This window comes from Pogona vitticeps, chromosome 4, assembly GCF_051106095.1.
Source record: "Pogona vitticeps strain Pit_001003342236 chromosome 4, PviZW2.1, whole genome shotgun sequence".
NCBI classification, from domain to species: domain Eukaryota; kingdom Metazoa; phylum Chordata; class Lepidosauria; order Squamata; family Agamidae; genus Pogona; species Pogona vitticeps.
This window is the reverse complement of record NC_135786.1, coordinates 31,286,599-31,309,774: the sequence shown is the minus strand read 5'-3', so window position 1 is coordinate 31,309,774 and position 23,176 is coordinate 31,286,599. Positions and strand designations below refer to the sequence as shown.

General features: G+C 39.0%; 1 protein-coding gene across 23 annotated transcripts in view; it reads right to left on the bottom strand.

The window, feature by feature from the left end:
• EPB41L1 (erythrocyte membrane protein band 4.1 like 1) overlaps nucleotides 1–23,176 on the bottom strand; it is a 229,148-nt gene that overhangs the window by 152,155 nt on the left and 53,817 nt on the right. For 3 of the 23 annotated variants that reach the window (XM_078393185.1, XM_078393201.1, XM_078393187.1), the window contains exon 3: nucleotides 22,524–22,687. The exons of 19 other annotated variants lie outside the window; for them this stretch is intronic. The gene's annotated coding sequence lies outside the window, so the exon portion shown is untranslated. Of the gene's footprint in view, nucleotides 1–12,168; nucleotides 12,248–22,523; nucleotides 22,688–23,176 lie in introns of all 23 variants that reach the window. One more of the 23 variants, XM_078393186.1, reaches the window with a different exon arrangement.

The following is a 23,176-nucleotide window of genomic DNA, read 5'->3' as shown; positions in this document are numbered from 1 at the left end:
AAGTGCATTCTCTGCACATGCTTTGTTCTAAAGGCAAAGGATAGCTTTTTTTCCTGCTACAACATAGCTATTTGGTAATGCAGTGGAAGAGGTGAAATCCATGGTGACTTTGGGGGACAATATGATTTCCCTACTTACTAATGATGTTCAGTCTGGCTCTTGAGTAATCTTGCAAGAATTTTTTTACTACAGCACAATTCAAAATTATTATTATTATTATTATTATTATTATTATTATTATTATTATTATTATTATTATTATTATTATTATTATTATTATTATTACTACAGTGGGGTCTTGACTTGAGAACTTAATCCGTATTGGAAAGCGGTTCTCAAGTCAAAAAGTTCTCAGGTCAAATCTGCATTTCCCATAGGAATGCATTGAAAACCATTTGATCCGTATCTGCTCTTTTCCGTCCATAGAAACTAATGGGAAGCTGCTATTCCGCCTTCGACCACTAGAGGGGGATATTTTGTTTCTTTTTTTCTTGGGTCAAGAAAGGTTCAGGGAAGGCAGGGAAAATACAGTCCAGGCAGTACCAGGCAGTCTGAAGACTCCCAATCCACTCTCTAAACGCTGGGAGGAGTGAGGAAGCAGACAGGAACCCTTTTCACTGGCCAACAGTTAACTGAAAGTTCACATTTTGCACTTTCCCTGCCTCCCACGTGTTTTTTTTTCAGTTCTTAACTCAAATCTAAGTATGTAAGTCAAGTCAATATTTTCCTATGAGAGCGGTTCTTAAGTCAAAATGTTCTTAACTCAAGTCGTTCTTAAGTCAAGACCCCACTGTATTATTATTATTATTATTATTATTATTATTATTATTATTATTATTATTATTATTATTATTATTATTATTATTATTATTATTATTATTATTATTTATACATACATACATACATACATACATACATACATACATACATACATACATACATACATACATACATACATACATACATACATACATACATACATACATACATACATACATACCCCGCCTATCTGGACCGATGGACCACTCTGGCCAAATGTCTCAGGATTTTTGAAGAGACAGAGTGGAAGGATCCATGTTTAACTGGTATTCTAGTGCAACACTTCTGAGAACCATGGAGATTTGGGAGAGTATGCATATACTAAATGTACTGCAACCTAGTTCATGGTAGCTCAGGAGTTGTCATATCTAGGAAATAAACAGAACTGCAATCTGCATTGTGAATGTGCTCTGATGTAGGGCTGACCCTACCATTGAGAAGCTTCAGATGCCAAATACTAGCTGGTATGCAGGAGGCAGACCGGTTGGATAACTCCTTGAGCACTGGTAGCTCGATTCACTGTTGTGCCTCCAGAAGAGCTTGCCTGCGTAGCCATGGGCACACTGTATAATTCTTATCTACAGCATCCCCAGAAGAAGGAAATGGTAAACTACTTCTAAGTACGCTTTTCCTGGGAATCCCTGGACAGTTCCACTGTAAGTCAGTGACTTGGTGGTACATAATTATTATTTATAGAGGAAGCAACAGCAGAAACTTCCCCCCTCTACTGAATGACTGAGTTGTACATTTGATGCTTACCTAATTTATATTCCCCAAGCCAGCCTGTTGCCCTCAAACTGGGCAGAGCATTCTAGTCCATCACCAGTGATGAAGAATGGATGAACTTCCATTAGAGTTGACGTGTGCAAGAGAAATGATCTTCTAGGGTCCACAAATGCAAAACTGGCTCCTATCCTTGACTATCAATGGCTATCTGAAGACCACATCTTCCTGTACAGTGGACCCTTGACTTACAGATAGCTTGACTTACAGACTTTTTGAGTTACAGACTTCTCTGGCCGCAAAATTTAGGTTTGACTTGCAGCCTGAGATTTGACTTACAGACCAGAAAAAAACCAAAATGGAACAAAAACGGCCTGTTACGGGATTAATCGGTTTTCAATGCACTGTAGGTCAATGGAGACTTGACTTACAGACTTTTTGACTTGAGAACCGCCTTCCAATACGGATTAAGTTCTCAAGTCAAGACCCCACTGTACAAGGTCACCCAGGCTTTAAGATCTGCTGAAGAGGACTGATGAAGAAGCCGCCCCACGGTCACCTCATCTTTAGAGGCCCACTTGATGGAGAGTTGAGAAAGGGCATTGTTGCCAGTCGACAAAGAAATCCTTGCCTAGAGAGGCTAGGTTTGCCCCCACTCCTTTCAATGGCAATAAAAGACCTTTTTAATTCAGGCTGGCCTTTGGTAATTAAGTACCTCAAACTAGAAAATTTTACTCAATGTGCTGGCTGTCTTTCTAAAGGCAAACTATGCTAGTATTTTTATTCAAATGTTTATAAATAATTAATATATGAACTGATCCCTCTACACCTCATTATGTATTAGAGATATGTTTCAAAATACTGGACATGGAATACTTTCCCTTTTGATATTTGTGTTTATGTTACTGACAAAAATAGACTTTTGCATGCAGAAGAAAGCAAGTTATTTTCTTGGCTGAAATGACAACTTACATTTGGATGGAGCCAAATTACAAAGCTTTCGTGCTTCAGGGGAAATGTCCTACTCACTACTGACAAGGAAATGAGTTGAATTTTTGAGACACAATTCACACTGTATCAAATGCAGCTGAAGGAAAAAATGATACCTCTGTGGTAAACTTCAATTCCATAAGAACTAAAAATGGAAATCCAGGCCATGGTCTCTTTAGATCTTTACTTTAGAAACACATTGGCATCTAAAACATGAATGGGTTGGGAGATCATATTCTGTCACTCTGAACCAACATTATCATCAGCTCTCTGTGGTACTGAAAAGTGTCCAAGAGTGTTCCACGAACTACCTCATGGAGATTTGGGGAAAGAAGACTTTTTAGAAGGATGTTTGTTGTGGGGACAATGAGGAGAGGACATGAGGAGAGGACTACTCCTTTCTCTCAGGTTTGGGCAACTCAGGCTCTCTGTCCTGTCAAATAACAATCTTTAGCAGTCAGTCAGTTCAAGTTTATTGTATTAACTAAAAGCCGTCACAATTCTTTAAAATGCAGATGTAGTCAAATAAAATCATGATAGAATCAAGGACATATAAAATAATAAGAGAACCTTCATATCTGAGAATCTCCCACACAATTGATTGCAATGGCTTTCAGAAAATTAGCTCGAATATTTCTGGCTGCTTTTGCGAACAGCGCTGTTCTATGTGTAACATAAGGGTCACAGTCCAAGAGTAATCTGACCACCTTTATCTGAGGGCTTTCCTCCTGCAGAGTAGCCAAAATGTTACCCAGGAGCTTTTCTCGGGGGTTCTGATCTAGCTGACAGTAAAGTAGATAATGGAGAACATCTTCAGTTTCACCTGCTCCACAGATGCACAGCCTTAGATATTTAGAGACACTTGTATACCTGCCATCTAAGACAATGGTTGGCATGGTTTGGAAGCGGAGTTCTGTGAAATCAGTTCTCAAGGAGGCAAAAGTAAGTGTGTGTAAGTACTGTGCCCTTGAGTGGTTTGTTTTCAACAGATGGTACCAGTGAGAGAAACCTGGAGAGTGGATTAAGGCCAGGTCCTGGTCGTTATCCGATTTATAGAGCCAATCCCTCAACATTCTTTTAACACAATCTTTAGCAGCTCAATGCTTCAACACAAAAGATCACACACTTTAAAAGACAGATGAATTTAACATTAGTAAATATCATAAAGTATGCCCGAACATTCCTGGCTAGCAATATGAAGAAAATTCAGTAAATTCAGTTTTTATCTCACCAAAACAAGAGACCTCAATGAGAAATTTTCAAGCTCTACAACATTCCTTGCCTCAAACACAAAAATTAAACAAGCAGCTTCCTTTTTCTTTCATCAACATCTCCACCAATTGTGCAAAATGTGTAATTAATTAAATAATTGCATGTCATCAAGTAAATTCTGACTTAGTGACCCTTTCCAAGGTTTTCTACATATGATGATAGAATTCCTCAGTTTCAGCTGCCCAGCTTTTTTTTTCTATAGTCTCTCTACTCCCAGCCCTTTTCACCCTGAGGAGAATTCAGGGAAGGCGCAGTGGCAAGGGGACCTATCAAGTTGTTTTACTCCACTTCTTAGCATAGGAACGCTTTCAAGCAGTTGTGCCTTTTTAGGAAGTGAAGCACGCTCGTGCTTCTGGGGGGAAACCTGAGACTGTGCAGCATGCCCAAGGCTACAAAGGCTGGCTGTACTCCTGGGACACACAGCCTCTAGGTTAACACATTGAGCTATCCGGCTGCAATTGCATAAAGTTAATAATATTTCCCTTTGAGAAACAAAGGGAACACACGCACAGCAAGCACAGAAGAGTGGGCTTACCATTCAAAAGAATGTGAAAAAAGCATCCAATGTATCCATAAAGAAATGCCCCAGAGCCTGTTGTTTTGCAAGATTTAGGCAAAAATGAAAAACTCTTATCAATAAAGTATCCTAACATCTAGCAGAAGTGGAAGAAAATAATGTGGTTTCCACTTCTTACCCATGAGAATGCAACAAGTGAAGATTTGCATCGCAATTTCCAACCTATGGATCCCATGACACCATACACTGTATCTCCTCAGGTGCCTCCACTACCATTCAGGACACGTACCAGGAAATGGAAGACATTCAAATGATTGCTAATCTTTTTAAGAGTGTCACAACACAACTGAGAAAGCTTCAATACCCAGACCTTTTCTCAGCAAGTGTTCCAGAACCCTGCCAACAGTACTAATCACATGTTGGCACACTTTCTGGATCCTGACTTCTGCTGAGGCCTCTCCTCCACCATTCACCTCTTAGTAACAAGAAATAGTTGAGAAACTGTGCAGTTGTAGAAGAATGCCACACTTCTGAGCTCTATGCAAGATTTGAAATGCACAGGGTACAATTCATGGACCTCATTTGAGGGCTGCCCTAAGAAATGTTGCTGCTTGAAGTGGAGCAGCAAATAGCACCATCACCCAACTAAACTGAACAGCATAGGACCCAAAGCCATCCAAATCATACTGATGCAAGAGCAAACTCCCCCATAATTGGCCATCCCTGAAGTACAAATGAAGTACTCATTCTGCCTATGCCAAGGCAGGCCTTGGTCAGTTTTCTGTATTAGTTTTATGTTTAACTCTATTAGAGGACATATTACCACCATTTGACCAACATGAGGCCAAGAAAGAAAGCTCCATTTTAGATGTGGAAAGACAGAGGCAGAGCACAAAAAAATGTCATGAAGCTTTTGGATCCTATTCTGTAATTGATATACATCCTCGGTTCACTAAGTTGCCTTAATTCACCAGCTAAGGATATTAATATCTTACACAGATGGCTTCAATCAGTTCTTCCTTCACTACTTTTCTAAAGCAAATGTAAAGTTTACACTGCATAAAATTGTTATCCATAATGCAAAGGGTTTTATTCCCCTGCAAGACCCCATGTGGTATAGTGGCTACAGTGCTAGAATAGGTAACCAGTTCAGTGTTTCAGACATAACTCACTGGGTGACTTAGACCACTCACTTTTTATCACCCTGACCTAATTCATAGGGTTGCTGTGTGAACAGAGGGAACAGGAAAAACCTATGCTGCCTCAAAACTCACTGAAGGAATATGGGGATAAAAATATAGCTAAAAATAGACCCAAAATGTATCCTCCACAGTTAACAATGATCAGGCCTTTGCAACAACAGTGAGAAAATTCTAAATTGTGATACTCTTTATGTGAAGTAGAAAAACAATTCAGCTCCTTTAGTGAAATAATAAATTTCTTTCTCACTGTTTTCTGGTATTTGAGACATCTGAAGTCTCTGTTCAGAAAGCTCTTCCTACATGTCTCATTCTCACAATACATCAGGATGTTCCCATTCAGACCAAGCCATTGAAAAGAACTCAGTATTTCTCTTCAGCTTAGAGATTCAGTGCACTACTTTGAACTTGCCCAGAACAGGTGTGCACTATGATTTTCACGCTTCGAGTACCAACAAAGGGAAGCCACGCCTAGCTTAGCTCTAGGAAATATATCAACTGAATTAAGGTCATTTACTAACCAGGCAGACATAATACTCTGGGTATCCAAATAGCAGACAAGACACTACTGCCTCCAACAACAAGCAATCTCTACCTTCGCTTGTTGCTTAGCAACCATCTTTCCCCCAGGATATTTACCTCAACCCTTGTACCTTCCCCAGCCTTCCTTTCCCTGACACGAGCAGCATCTTAGCTCACTGGAATACTGCCCAGATCCTCTCTCTCTGATGCCTTAAATAAAGCCCCAGTCAGTTTCTAGTTTCATATAATCCAGATGAACAAAACACGATTTTTGTAAAAAAATACAAAAAAACAAAACCACATCTGCCTCAGCAGCAGCCTTGCATTATTGGTCCCTTATGCATTTCCCAGTGTTTTAGCATGGCACAGAAAAACAAACTTCTTGAAACTGGCTTCCTTCCTGAGGACTGGCACAGTACCACAGCTAATCTCTGAGCCTTGAGTGTCATCATTTCTAGGAGCTTAACAGGTGAGCCTCAGGAAAGTCACTCTCTTAGCTTCAATGATCCATGACTAAGAAAGGAAAACAAACCATGGCTTTCACAAGGGTTGCTGAGATAATAGGTAACACATGGCAAGTTGGAGCCTCAACTTAAACTGTCACAGTTACACCAAAGCCCATTTTAAACAAGTTTATTATGCAGTCCTATGGGGGCATCATGGTTAGAGAGCTGGAATGAGATTTAGGAGAGCCAAATTCAAGTCTGGTGAGCTATGAAACCCATTAGCTGACCTGGGATCAGATTAAATCTCACTCCACTTCCAAACCTACCTCTTGGGAGGACAAAGTAGGAAAGAAAGCCACATGAGGAGAAAATATCATGGGAGTAAATATAGGATTTAAGCATAACAAACAACAGAATTATGAGAGAGACGAAGGAAGGAAGGAAGAAATAAGCCCCATTGACTTCAGTGGGTTTCATAACAGGACCACGTATGTGTATAACAGCCACACTGCAGCCATTATAGTTTGTTGCCATAATGTTCCAAAGGCAAAAATGACCACAGTTTTTGAAATTTCAGAGAATTCTCCACTACATCCACGTAAACTATAATTTCAGTATTCCTTAGTAAGCAAGGACAGTTACATCCATTTATATTTACAATTCATTTAGGCATTTATCATCGCCATCTAGACTTTAGAGCACAAATAGACACAGACATCCATGTGAGCCAGTTTCCATTTTCCATTGCTAAGGAAGGCACCTGAACATGTCTTGGCACAACTCCAGTGATAGGTTGACACAATTTCCCTTTCCTTTGTCACCTTCCTGGTCATCACACGGACAGCTTTTGTGTCCCTCGTGGCTGACACTTATGCAGAAATCAACAAGGCTAACTCTCTGCTGATCCTCTCAGCTTCCTCTGCAGTCTTTTATCCTGTAGGTCACCATAGCACAAGACTTCTTGCTGGCATTTTACTGCAAGAGAGTAACACAGCTACCACATTAGAAGCTGCAAGCCATGGGATGTTATTGCAGAACCTTGAACCAGGTATAAGACTTCTTCTTTAAAGTGACCACATTCCTTTCTTTCCTAATTTTAGCATAGCTTCAAATATAGCTAAAGCTGAAACAGCAACAAGGACTGACCCATTTAATTATACAACAAAAACACTACACAAAAAATGTCATCTAGGCCACTGGTTCTTAACCTTGGGTTACTCAGGAGTTTTGGACTGCAACTCCCAGAAGCCTTCACAACCAACTGTGCTGGCTGGGGTTTCTGGGAGTTGCAGTTCAAAAACATCCGAGTAACAAAGGTTAAGAACCACTGATCTAGGCCAATGGTTCCCAACCTTGGGTAACCCAGGTGTTCTTGGACTGCAACTCTAAATCTTGGCCAGCACTGCTAGTGGCAAAGGTTTCTGGGAATTGCAGTCCAAGAACACCTGGGTTACCTGAGGTTGGGAACCACTGACTTAGGCTATTACCTCAACTGTATGTGGTGACTTGTAGTAAGGCCACATATTTGTCACCTTTTTATTTAACACTATGTTGTCACTTCATTTTGCAAGTTTACACCGTTATTTTATTCAATTTTGAACTACTTTGTAATTTAATAAAAAGATCTGCAGTATTTAAGTGGTTTATAATAGCATAGAAACTAGAATGTCCAGATACGTTGACTCACCAGATCCCTAATGATTTGATGAGCCTACTCCAGTTATGCCCTACTACTGGATTTCAGCCATTATTTTTTGCCTCACCTGAATAAAGCAAGACCCTTATCAAGATGCAACCAATGTCCCAATGTGCCCAAAGAATGGAAAAAGCAGCTCTAACACTCTGTCTCTCAGACTATTTATCCCTTCCCCACAACACAACCGTAATAATTGCAAGCTTATGCCCTAGCCAGAGATTTTCCACCTACTGGCTGAACAATGTGTTAACAAGCTTCAAACACACAAGTATATTTAAATTAAACTAAAACTCATTTTACTGAAAGACAAAAAGCTCACAGATGCATATTCCTAGAATTCCCTGAATATACATGTCGCATTTCAGGTGCGTTGAGTTTACAGGCTTTGAATGACACTCCAACAAACTCCCAGTCTTTTATTATTATTTTTAGGCAGAAGACAGATGAAGCCACTGTGGAAAATCACATGGTGTTTTACAGCTAGGTGAGATCCATAATACTGATGGCACTGAATTCTAGATTTTAATATTTAAAGCAGCTGAGAAACATTATTTTAGTCACATACTAATGCATTCAGGCTCTGGCCACAGAAATGAGAGTTAGGATACCAACTCTGAAACTCAAAGGCATGTTAGTGGGGAGATCAGAGATGCTCTAAATTACAGCCCTTACCCTGGTGAAGCAAGTGAACTGTCTGGAAGCCCTCCTGGGTCAACAGAATGTCGCTACCAGTCTCTTTCCTAGTGTGTGGTAAGGTGACCTAACTCCAAATACAAGGAAAGAGTTGCCCAACTACCAATACTGAAGCAACTGACCAAGGGTGGGGGATATTTTTGGTAGAGATCAGGGCTACATTACAAATTAGGATGGGTCTTAGAGACTACATTCTAGCTGTATGCAGGGCTCAAGGTACAGAGCAGGGTTAAAGAAAAACACGTTGAAGAGATAATTGTTACAATCTGATACATTATTCCATTAACCACACAAAACAGAGCCCAGTTCTATGAATGCCAACTTAGAAGCAAGTCCTGGTATAAAACCTTCCCAGGTGGCAAAGCAGAGCTCGGTTGCTGGGCTTTAAAAAACCTCTTAGCTCTGATCACTGATTGGAGATAACAGCAAAAAAGTTCCCTGTTCTAGTCCCAATTAAAGCAGCAAGATTTGCATCTCAGTTTTATGTCTAATTCCAGTACTTCAGAGACCGTTTTGCTGTAATACATCAGATCCCTAGACTCTTAGATTTTATGTTCAGTTGCTGTTTCACAACTTCTTCCTCAGACGTAATACTCACAGCAAATAAAAAGCCCTCAACTTTTACAGTCCCAAAGTCATGGAAAGCTCACCCAGAATAATACTGTAGATATTTCCTCCTTCCTTTTCAGAAAGTTATATATCTTGCTCATTCTGCAAGGACTTTACTTAATGGCATGGCCAATGTGATTATAATAGCTAATTATGACTGATGTTGTTAGTATTTCTTCTGCTGCTGATTGTTTGCAATTTGTATTTATAACCAGGGTGTTATTTTTGTTTTGTGGTATCATGACCTTGACTGCAAAGAAAGGTACAATCAACATCTTTCAAACAAGAAGGGCATATCCATAATACAAAGATACAGTGTAGTGTTGATTGCCTCCCTCCCTCCCTTAGTAAGCACCTTGCCAGATGATCAATGTGGCTTAATATGCAAGAGCTGCCACTATTCTCCAATAAATACAGCTAAATATGTTTGAAAAATAATTAAATGTTCAAATATTGCTAAATTTTTTGAATAATGCTATTTCAGACTCCAGAACAGAATGGGCTACTAAAAGACAGCAAACACATCTAAGATAGGATCCAGCCAGTTCTTTAAAACAGCAGTCCCCAACCTTTTTAAGCCCGTGGACCAGTTGGGGAAGGCGGGGCACATGTGTGAAGGAGCAGGCGCTCTCTCGCATGGGCATGCTCACTAATGTGCATGCACAAAGGTTGGCGCAGTGCTCTGGGGGCACTCATGCACATGTGTGAAGGGGTGGGGAGCACAGGCGTAGGCACGTGCACACATGCGCAAAGGGGCTGTGCGGGGAGAGTGTGGGCAGGGTGGGGGAGGTCTGTCTCCATGGCCTGGTCCAGCTCAGGCCATGGACCATCACCGGGCCACAGACCGGGGGTTGGGGAACTCTGCTTTAAAAGACAGGGATTACAAATACACTAAGATCTATATTTTCATCTTTGAGACATTAGGAGCTTTATATTAATTATGATTACCTCATTAAATGACAAAACCGCTATACGATGACTGTTTTGCGAATGCTTTTGCGATCGCAAAATGATGTTTCAATAGGCAAAATTCGCTTCCCGACGATCGGTTCCCTGCTTCGGGAACCAATTTTTCGGTTGACGATGTTTTTAAAACAGCTGATCGGTGGCTTCAAAATGGCCGCCCGCTGTGTAAAATGGCTCCCTGTTGTGTTTTTGGACAGATTCCTCGCTTTACAGGCACCGAAAATGGCTGCCCCTATGGAGGATCTTCACTGGACAGTGAGTTATTCAGCCCATTGGAACATATTGAACGGGTTTTCAATGCGTTTCAATGGGATTTTTTATTTTGCTTAACGAGGATTTCACTCTACAGCGATTTCGCTGGAACGGATTATCCTCGTTAAGCGAGGCACCACTGTATATGTTATGCAGAGCATCAACTGTGGAGCCTTCTACTTAATTTAGAGATGGGCAACTTCAGAGGGACACCCCAGCCCAATGGTAGAACACACAGACACAAGTTCACTGGTTTGATCCATCACATTTCAAAGATGGCTATTGCCTGAATCCAACCAACAGTAAAAGGATACAGCTCCCAAAACTACAAGAAATAAAACTATTTTAAAAACTTGTTGCAGTCTCTAATGATGTAAGTCTTCCTTACTTTGTTCCTTCCAGTGAGACTGAAAAATTTGAGCAGTTGTCTTTCCATATTTTGCACAAGTAATTCTTACAAATTTGTCTAATCCCTCTTTAAAGGCCTCTGTTAGAGGCCATTCCCCAAATCTGGCAGCAGCTTGACTATTTATTTATCTATTTTATATCCCATTGTTCTCTGATGAGGGACCCAACGCTGCATAAGCTGACTATGCAATGTATTTAAAAAGGGCTTTTGCAGTTTTCCATCAATACAACATTCCAAAGGTGGCTGTAAATTCAAATAAATTCAGGACAACTTTATTTTTCTTATTTATGGAAGGTTGAATGGCCTTCCTCAGAAATTTCAGCCTGCTTCCAAAATAAGATGAATTAGCTGGATGAAAAGAGTAAAAACAATGAGTTGCATTAATGTGAAAAATAAAATGTATTTTGTTTGATTCCAAAACAGAAGAGAGGGCTGGTTTACCACGTAAACAGAAAGATCCTTGAGGTAAACAGAACTACTTAAAGAAAATTTGCTGAAAATATGAATAAAAATCATCTTTCCTTTCATTGGCAAGATCACAGCAAGCAATATACCAAGGACCTGTAGAGAAATCAGAAACTCCAAGAAACGCGAATAAATTACAGTATTTTGAATCACCAGAAGGTATACATTGCAACTAAATTTAGGACTAAGAAGCAAAATATTAATAACAGCCACTGAGCCTAGTACAGCTGTTCTTGGATAGTCTGATCATCAACTTTACCTCAATTGTTAAAGAACTAACTAGATTTTTCAGATTTTAATTTTTCATGTATTTTAATGAGCAGATCAGCACCATTTCTAACAGTGGCCTATGTTCTGGAGGGTAATCTTTGACTATTAAGCTATTTCAAACAACAAAGAAACTTATATTTATTGGTACACATTAAGGAAGGAGTGAAAAAAGTATTACAAACATCTGAAATGCTATATAAGGGGATGAATCGCTCTTGTTTTAAAAAGATATTTCAAAAGAAGTATGAAGTACTAGAAGAATCATGAATATCATTACATATAGTAAAGTGGCAGAAGATAAACATTTCAATTGCACATACCTTTTTGGGTGCAGACAGGGTAGAAAGGGTGTATCTAAAGAAAGGGTGGCCAAAGTACAGCCTCCAGCTATGCCACCCCCTAATAAAATAAAACAAAGAAAAATAAGATGCTGAAGACATCCCATTCTGACCTCTAGGTGTCCCCCGCCCTTCCACACAAGCTTCTGGAAGTTGCCTAACCCAATTTAAAGGAATATTGGAAATGTTCTGAATAAATGAACTTATTCTGGGGGCATTCTAGAACTATGTATCTTGCCCTGGCCTAGAGACTCCCTGCGACAGTGCAGCTTGCCCATGGCCACACAGGCTGGCTCCATTCGCAGGAGATAAAGTAGGGAACTAAACTCCAAACCATACCTAAACCATTGAGCTAGTTAGCCAGAAAGGAAGGGGACAATAAACCATTTTGATGTGAGTATAGTTTAAAAAAATACTAATATATCTATAAGAATTTGTATTTAGAAAGGTGGGGTAATACAAGCAACAATATGCCCTTGAAATCTTGCATATGCAAGGAGAACCATGGCAGTGGCTATGGCTATGCGATGAAGTTATTTGCACAACTAGTTGTGCAACCAGTCCTCACCACACAGCTGCAACCACTTCTCCAATTTCCCTGGGCTATGTGAGAATTTTAATGTGAAACTAGAAAGAATATCTATAACAAGAAAAAAAAGCACATTAAGAATGAATATTTTATCAGTTAAGTGTCCTATTTCAAAATGCAGCATGTAAAATATACTGCAAAATTAACAGAACATCAAAAATGAATTTCAAAAATTATCTGTAACAGCAAGAAAGTGAAGATAAAGATGGCATGTCTACTTTGATCAAAAGAAGAGTAAAGTGTACCAAACATAAGCTAATTTATTAAATAAGTAAATCAACACAGTTTACACTGTTGCATAAGAAAGCCCAATAAAAATGTTTCTACGCAGCTGAAAAAAATAGGATCCTGTAAGTTTATTTTGGTTGTGTTGCAAAAGACAAGAAAAATGATATGATGAATCCAATTTTATAATGAGTATGTGTTTGGCAACATGGAATCTGTCTTGATTAAACCTAATTCCTAATATCTCATTAATTTCTTCCGTAACTAAAATTAGAATTTCAATTTAATACTTGGGACTATCTGTGCACAAAATTCACTAGCTTAGGGAATCACTAAGGTTTGCAAAAATACAAGAAGTTTAGGGAACATAGCCAATGATAAAAATAAAATAAAACTGGAAGCAACATTAAATCTGTAATGTTCCCATGAATGAAATTGTATAATGAGGTTTCTAATTCAGCATCTTAAAAAATGCTGAAATAGTCCAACATTTCCTTGGAGCAGAGATGGAAGACATTAACCTTTTTTCAACTATAGCACACAGAATGTCCCAGATTGCATTTTCCCCACCTCATTTAGATTGCTACAGTAATCTCATACATCAGTGGTTCCCAGCCTTGGGTAAACCAGGGGTTCTTGGAATGCAATTCCCAGAAGCCTTCACCACCAGCTGTGCTGGCCAGAGTTTCTGGGAGGCTGCAGTCCAAGATCACATGGGTTACCCAAGGTTGGGAACCACTGTTGTATACCAAAGAGTAAGCTCAATTCTGTGAAATTCAGTTCAGAACAGAACATTCACCAGCCATTGCACCAGGAGGGCCTTTATTTCTCCTTCCTACGTCAGAGTCTGACCATTACTCAGCTGCCTATTCCAATGGTCAAAATTCTGTTGCATAGTGCAGTAAATCTCACTAAAGTAGACCATTGATTCATTAGTGATATAGTGAGTTATCTCTTCCATAAGTTCCATTGATTCAAATCGGCCTACTCTAATAGCAACTTGTATGCTACAATAAGTTACAGTTTGAGTTACACTAAGCACCAAGATTTTGGCCAGTAATTCCTGTCTTTAAAGGGAACTTCAGAGCCAAGACACTAAATGGGAGGAGTGGCCAAAAAAAAATTTGCCTCTACCATAGCTTTAAGAAGCCGGACCAGAAAATAGGTGGCCAAGAAGAGATCAGGCTCTAAAAGTAGCACAGAACAGTAGGATCCCTGTATCTTTGGACAGCTCTGTGATTCAAAGCAACCTTCTTTCTAAGGCTAATACTGTAGTGGCAGGATCTGCCCTGGAAATGGTGTACAGATTGATGTTTATCTTGGAATGGCCCAAGGTGAGAGACAGGTGAGTTGACCAACCCCTTGGTAACTCTGAAATTCTTCCCTGGTAAAAGGATTTTGCAAGTTTCAACATGTGTTTTTGAACAGATAGAACAATATGGTTGACCAGCATGTGTGCCACATGCAACTCAACCACTGTCATGTCTTACAATCTGTAGGAAGCTGTCATCCACATAAGCAGGCCTTACACCACAATCTTCCTAAGCAGCTCTTCATTCTAAGCTATGGGGACTAGTTCATGTTTTGTAGCTTTTATGTGCAGAATTGGAAGAGGAAAGCTGCCTGTGGCTGTATAGATGCTACCTTTCAGTGGTATTACAAGCGTTAAAAAGTTGACAATTTTTAAAAAACCAACGCAAATCTTTTTATTATTCCTAAATTCATTTGGAAACATATTTTAAAAGCAACATATGTATGTATCTTGTGATAAATAAAGTAGGAGACACCTTCTAGACCAGTGGGTTCAGGCAGAGTTGATTAGGGAGAAAATCCCACCCTGAATTAATACTGGAACAAATGGGGGGGGGGGGATGAACAAATATTTATTATAGAAAAGAACTTCATAAAATTAATTTTACAACACATACTCACTGACAGTTTTAATTTATTATATTATTTGAATCCATAATTCACAATAGTCCAGTGAGGTCAGTTTGGACAAGTGGTAGTCATTTACCAAAAACACCAATAAACTTCACTGCTAAACAAGGCTTGAAAACTAAGATTAAACTCAGCCTTTCTGACATGGATTCTGATAACAAATCAGTTACATCAGGAATGTTAATTCTGAGTACACTTAGCACCATTCAAAATGACCAGTTTCTCTCAATCCCTTCACTATAAGGAACAGGTCCAAGATCAAGAAGTGAACAGAATTGTCTTCATTTGTTTTCCAAGAGCTGAACCAGATATAGGGGTTGTCAAAATTGCAAATAAATGTCAGCAAATTGATTTCCTTTAACAGACCATGAAATCCATACTTCTTTGTATGCTTTTCACACAAAGCTTAACTTTATTTTGGCCTAATTTTCATCAAAAAGCCAAAGATGACAATATTAACATTCCTTGCAAGGATGGAAGGTGACAGGATCACTGACTAGATCAGAGAGAGAGAGAGAGATCCCCTATTTTTTCACTGAAATTGAAATGTGGAGAACCATACTCCAGAAAGCATAAATCTTCTGCTAAACAAGGTATGCCAACTCACCTAGAAGGTTGAGATAAGCTGTGCTGGAACCAGTAGGTTAGTGACTGCTGGCATATCATGAAAAAGGACAAGTGTCATCAGAGTTGTCAACGCAATGACTTGCACCACTTTAAAAGAGGGTTAGACAAATGCATGGGAGACACAGCTTTCTAAGGCTTCTAGTCATCACAGCTGTAGGCTACCGCTGCCAAACACCAGTGGCTACAGAGCAGAAGCAAGCACATTCACCTGCCAGCCCCTTGTCTGCTACATGATGAGAAGAAAGAATGAGATAGGGATTTCGCTCTGCTCCAGCAGGACCATTTTTATATCCTTAATGACAAAGAATTGCAGCAACACCATGCTTCCTATAACCATCTTGGCTATCTTAATTATACGGTTGTACAACATTGTGATTTTTGTAAAGAATATTGGAAACATAACCTTTGTCGGACTACAATTTCCTGTTCCCACCCAAATGGCCATGCTGGTTGGGAGATTTTGGAGCATAGTGAAAAAAGATTACTTCCTTAAGCTTTGCTTTTCCATAGATTCCTCAAAAGCATCTACTACAACTGCAAAGTCTAGGAAATACTGATGGAAATCCAGTCACAAGTAGAACAGGTCCATTGAATCAACAAAACCTATGGAGGTGCTGACTCACTAGGCCCTGGTAAATAAAATTAATAAAAGCAACAAGTCACAACAATTCATTTTAAATCATTTAAAAAGACTCTGTCAGACAACCAACCACTAAGGAAAAGACTGCCTGAAGAAAAACATCTTAATCTGCTTGCAGAAGGATAGCCAGCCTGGTTTCATGTGGGAGGGAGTTTCAGAGTCTGGGAGCAGTGACAGAGAGGGCCCCCACCCTCTGTCCCCACCAAATGCACCTGTGAGAGTAGTTGGGATCAAAAGAAAAGTCTTTCTGAACATCTTAACACCTGAGCAGGCTCATAAAGGGAGACATGGTCCTTGAGATAGCTCAGAACCAGTCTTTTAGGGCTTTATAGGTTAGAATCAGTAGGGATCAGCAGCCAGTGAAACTGCTGGAACACACAAACCCCTTTTATGGTTGTCGCAGTTACTTCGTAATTATTTTGCCATTGATGCAACAATTACAACCTATGTCTTAATTATTTTAATGCCAAGATCTGTTATGTTCTTTCTTTTTTATCTTTTTGTAAAATGTGGAGGTAAATTACACCCTACACCCCATTCTTTTTAGTAACACATACTTTACATTGCACAGCATTGCTTCCCTCCCATGACTGTACTGCTTTACTAGGCTGGCTTAGCAAGATGAAGCAGAGGGGTTAGGAGTTCTGTTTCCCCTTGTGCCTTACATAAGAAGACCTAGCCTGTGTGATCCTAAGCAAGGTACACGGTCCCAGAGCACCCCAAAAAGAGAGGAATGGTAAACCACTTTTGAATACTCTGTACCCAAGAGACTCTACAAGGAATCACTGTAAGTCAGAATCAACTTAACAGCACATTATTATTACTGTGCTGTGTTTTCTTCAGGTACCCTAGACCTTGAAACCAGATGGATTCAATAATTTGTTTCCCTAGCAATGGAGGCTTAAGCTCTTAATTAAGTCAAAACAAGCATATTAAACAAATTTCACGTTAAGCCATCTATCTAATTCTCCTATATTGTCACCATCCCGTCTCTGATAAATTTACATGTATACAACACACACATTTATGTGGATTTGTGAAGAATTAAGTAGAGTGAGAACCAAATTAACTCGAGTTTTTAAAATATTACCTTACCTAAGCAAAGAAAACCCAGGTATATATATCACAGAAACATCAAACAAATCTTCCTCCTGTCACCACGACAAATGGCAGCTGAAGAACAATGCTTCGTTTCTTATTACTCTACAAAAGCTGTCAAGATTGTTATTCTGCTAGAGAACAGGAGGCAGGATGGCTAGACAAGAATGGAAAATTGTAAAGTGCATATTCTTGTCAGGAAATACTTTATATTGTGTGTTTCTATGATGCAGTTTAGATACTAGTCACAAAAAACATGTTTGCAATTTTAACCGCTGCATCTAAAACCGGAAAGCAATTTGGCCAGTCTTCAAGAAAACCTTGAAAATATTCAACCGGTCAATTCTGTTTTTCTTTACTCCTCTATCACAGCACTGCACAATTTAAAATTACGGATGCCTATGGTTAAATTAAAAACAAATAAAAGTATTAAGACAATGAAGACTATTTTGGACCAAAGTGGTTTATTCAATAGTGTTATCTCAGCCACTTGCTAGATCTTATTTTGTACATGTGGTGGAGTAAAACTGCATGAACATAAGTGTTGCATTGGGGGTACATAGAAGGAGTCTCCTCAAAGAGTGGGAAAGTATCTCAAGTACATTCAGGAATCCCCTGGGCAAAGGCAAGTAGCCAGCCAATCCTTCACTTCCAGAAACATCTTGCAAGATTCTTCTCCCGCTCTTATTTCACCATTAGGAAGACAGTATAGACAATATGGGCAAGTATTCTTCTCAGACTCAGCCCTACTTTATACCATAATGAAACATGATCTGGGACTAAACCTCTCTTTACCCCAGTTAAACCTGGGATTCACATTCTCAGCCCTCCTCCTCCTCTGCCTCATGCATAGCTAGGAGGCAGACTTAACCAGGATGTAGTTTCTATGATGTCTGGCTTCCTGTTAAATATAATCCAGGATTCGTGGTACAGTATAAATATTACAAGGTGCCGCCCGCTGAAGTAGATAGGATGGCCCCACTCTCTGGAAGTTGCCCATCCCAGCAGCTCCCACTGACTTTTAACCTAGGTTTATTTAGCTGTCTTATTTAACAAATGTAGAATTTATCTTGAGCCACAGTTCCTGGTTCATACATAACAAGCTGAGAATCACAGATAATCAATCCTGATTACAGTATATTCTCTTGCTAGCCACAAAGGGTGTGGAAAGGAGAAGTGGAGCACATAAACCCAAGACTTCATTCAGGTTCCCAGAAGCTCAATGGCATAGCACTAAATCTTGATTTAGAATTACATGTGAAAGCAACCTCTTTATCTAGGTTAGTTTGTCAGCAGTGTAGAAAAGGCCAGTAATTTATCCTTGGAATTGCAGTGTGTCAGAAGCACAGAAATAAGCTAGTCAATTCAGAACTTAACTTGTGTGTGCATATTCTGTGTTTAAAATATGCATTTGAATACATCCAGAAAATTACATCCAATGCTCATTTCTGTATCCAAGGGGGGTGGCAATGTGTAGCTTGCATAATTACGTAAACTGTAAACCACCCACAGAGTGCTTTAAGTGTCATGGGGTGGTACATAAGCAGCACACCTTGCCTTTGCTTTTTTTTTCTGTGTACTGAAATTAAAAAAAGAGAAAGCAGCATACCAGAGCTACTATTAATTTGAGTCATCATCAATTCTACCCACACCACACCTTCACTTCTGGTTGCTGAAGCACTTTGGAGCCTTCTATGCATGCGGCTGCCACAGTATTACACCATGTTAGAAACTATACCAACATTCAGCATCACCTTGATTTGCAGCTGGAATAATGGCACATGATACATACTATACTAGCGGAACAGCCCTTGTACCGAAAGTATTTGCCTGCAACTTAAGCTTAGCTTTCTTTCTTTTTAAAGCATTTGCACCCACAGTTTTTCCTTTAGTTGCAGAGATGGGGACCTGAGTCACTGTCAAGTCAGACTTAAGTTGCACTAGTGATTTGACTTGAGGTGGGTTGTTTTTTTTCAATACCTCAAAAATTTGCCAACATCCCTGCCTAATTGTAAGACCTTTGGATACTTTCAACAATGCTGAAAGTACTATATGTTTGTGCTTATGGAACACAGAAACAACGTAGAAGTAAAGCTTGTAGAAACAGGCAAGCTGATATTACCTAGAATTACTGCAACAATGAAGAGACTTATACTTTGCTATACAGATGATTTTCGATATACTGTAATTAGAAATGGCTATCTGAATTCATTCTGGAACTAACCCTTTTTCTGGTATAAATTCCAACAGTGGAAGCTCTATAGGGCTCTTCAGAGGATGTTCAGGCATCACATTCCCTGACCTGATATGTTTTCATCTGTCCGTGAAGCAATTTGAAAGCATGCTGCCACCAAAAACTGGTGTTGTGTCAGCAGTAGGGATGCTGATTAGGCTATATGCTAATACTGCTGGAACAGCAGAACTAACGGTGATGTCTGAAACAGAGCATGGAAAGGCTTTTTTAAAAATTACATCTCCCAGAATCCCCTTAGCCTGTATGAACACTCCATGCTGGCCGGGCGATTCTGGAAGCTTAAATTTCCAAAGCAAGCTCTGTATTGAGAGAAAAAAAACTGAAATCAACCAACATATTCTAAAAGGCTCCTCCCATCAATCACTAGGCTCTATTCTTTCTGTGTCCTTGATTTACCAGAGTCTTCTCATTTATCTCCTTTATCTGTTTGATCTCACCTTGGCTCTACTTCTCAGGCTAGCAATATTTTCTGAATCCAGTGCTGGTGGTCAGCAATGTTCATTAGACTGTATAAATCACAAAAAGTCAGAAAGCCTTGATAAAATCTCATGCAGGCAGAGACTGGGGGAATGAAAGGAATACACCCGAGAGGAAAGTGAACAAAACAGCACCACTTCTTAGTGGCTCAGGCTACTGCCCTGAATCCTGGCAGGTTGGAGCAGCAGTCCAACTCTTTCTCCCAAGCCTCCACAGATAACGGAGCACAGAATGATGACAAAAGAGGACAAGCAGCCACCAATGGGTACAAAAAGGGCACTGCCTTTGCAAAATAAGCTGTCCAAATGCATTACAAAGGCTGTCACTCTTCTTAAAAGGTACAAAAAAAAATCTGCAAAAAACAAAAAACATGCTAAGTAGAGTCAGGAAGCAAGTTCAGCGTCAGCACCCTGTCAAGGGAGTCCTTCGGGTGCTGGATACCCAACCACAGATGGATTTCAATCTGTTGCTAAGGCCAAAAAGAGACATTGACAATAATTGATTCTCATTCCTTGTATACAGAAATATATCCAGTTTGTAGACTGCAAGATTACTATTAAAGGTGTCTGCATATCTTTTTTTATATCTGTCATTTGGAAGAAACTGCAAGTGGAAGAATATAAGCAAAACAGGAAAAAGAGGCAACTCAGAATAACATGATTGCAAAAACATGCACAAACACACTTTACTGTTGTTATAAGGTAATGTGCTGTCAAATAGCTTCTGGCTCACAGCCATCCTAGGACATAATGACTTCCAAGAAATGTCCCATCATTAACATCCCTATTCAAGTTCTGTGAACTCAAAGCCATGGCTTCCTTGTGTCTGACCTACATCTCACTTATTTGTGTTTATGGTATCCATAAAACTCTCCTCCAGCACCATAGTATAAACAAGTCATTTTTTTTCTGTAGTCATAATTTTGTCTTCATAAGTTTCAACTGTAACCATGCTTTTACATTTTCTTCAATGACTTCCATCATTAATCGATTCAAAGCATAGTTGCTTTTTGCCAGTAATATGGTGTCATCTGCATATGGTAAATTATTGATGTTTCTTGTATCAGTTTTCACTCCTCCTTCATCTGATCCAATTTAGCTTTCTGTATTCTTGTTCTTTCCATAGATTGAATTTATAGGGAGAGAAAATATATCCTTTTCCAACTAAGTACTATTCTCTTTCTCCATATTCTATCTCACCAGTAGCCTTTTATCCAGGCTATAAGTTACACGTAAGGAGGATAAAATGTTGTGTCACCTCGATTTCATTTAGAACAATCCATAGCTTTTTGTTTTCTATGCAATCAGAGGTTTTATTGTAATATATACTGTAAATAGCAAATTGATTTTCTTCTGAAATTCTTTTGTATGCTCCAGTAGTTATTATATTTTTGCAATATGATCTCTAAGGCCTCTTCCTTTTCTGAATCCAGCTTGAATTTCTGCCAGTTCTCCCTCATAAAAAATAAAGTCTTTAATGCAAAACCTGAGTGCCACATTGCTTCTCTGAGTAATTAATGCAATGGTCCTATAAGTATTGCAATTTTTGGCATATATTTTCTTTGGGACTGGAATACATACTGAATGTTTCCAAGACGTAGATCACTAGTTCATTTTCCATATAGGATTGCAATAGATTCATTCTCTATAGTCTGAAATAGCTTTAGTAGTATCTCATGTACTCCTGGTGATTTATGTTTTCCAAGTGCTCTGAGAGAACTTAACTTTCTAAAACTGCAGGTTTTATATTACAGGACACTGCTCTGAAGGAATACTTGCACCTCTTTTGTAGAGTTGCTAGGTATACAGTTTCCATCTCTTATTTTTTTAAAAAGAAAAATTTTCAGCAGATAATATATTCCCCTATCAACCTTTCAGCATCCCTAACTGGTTTTTATCTTCCCTTTGATTTCTTGAATCTTACTGAAAGGGTCTCTTGTTTTTCCTTTTCCTTTTTTTCTCATCTTTTTCTTCACAATGATAATTATAATAGGTCTTTTTATCTCAATGTGCATTTGTCTCTAAGTCTGCATTCAAGATAAACACATTTTAGTCAACATAAAAATAGATACAAAAATGAAAGTATTGATTAAAATGTATTTAAAAGAGAACACAGTAGGAAAGGTATGAAAACATGTGCAAATTATTTGAGAAAATCCATTAAAAGTCTCATACCCAATACAATGCAAGAATGAGAAGAAAAAACAGGTAGGATTTGAATAAACCCACCACAATCAAGACAGATTTTCATATTCCTATGTGTTCAATCTATTTTATTGCACACCACTTATTACTACAATCTAAAAAAGATTTCTGTTCAACAACATTACCTACTGACTAGCCTTCAATATTAATATTTATTCCCATATGGCTGTTATAAGAAAAGGAACATGATCAGAATTACAAAGCATTTTTCATTCGGTGTATTACATAAATAGTTGCTGATATTAATATTTTGGTCTTTATATCACATCTGATGTGACTCACCTGAAGATGTTTAATGCACTTCTGTATGTCAAGCTGAAGTCTTGGTCCTAGTTGTCCCCAAACACTTGTCCTCAACACAAACACTTATCTTGAAGGCAAGTCAATACGCAAAGTGAACAAGTTATCATTGTCAAAGAGAAGGAATGGAATGTCACTCAAGGAAGCTAACAAATAGAAAATTATTGGACTGTATTAAACATGAAAGGCTTACAACTTCATGTACATTTCAGTCTCACATCACTTAATCACACAATCATAGAATCATAGAAAAATGAAGTTGGAAGGGGCCTACAAGGCCATCAAGTCCAACCCCCTGCTCAATGCAGGAATACAATGCCTGGTGATTATCTAATTTTTTCTTGAATGCTTCCAGTATTGGAGCACTCACCAACTCCCAATGTAACTGGTTCCACTGTCAGACTGCTCTAACAGTTAGGATGATTTTCCTGATATTCAACCGAAATCTGGCTTCCTTTAGCTTGAGCCCATTGTTGTGTGCCCTGCACTCTGGGATGATCGAGAACAGATCTTGCCCCTCCCCTGTATAGAGCCTTTCAAATATTTGAAAAGTGCTATCATATCACCCCACAATCTTCTTTTCTTGAGGCTAAACAAGCCCAATTCTTTCAGCCTTTCCTCAAAAGGCTTGGTTT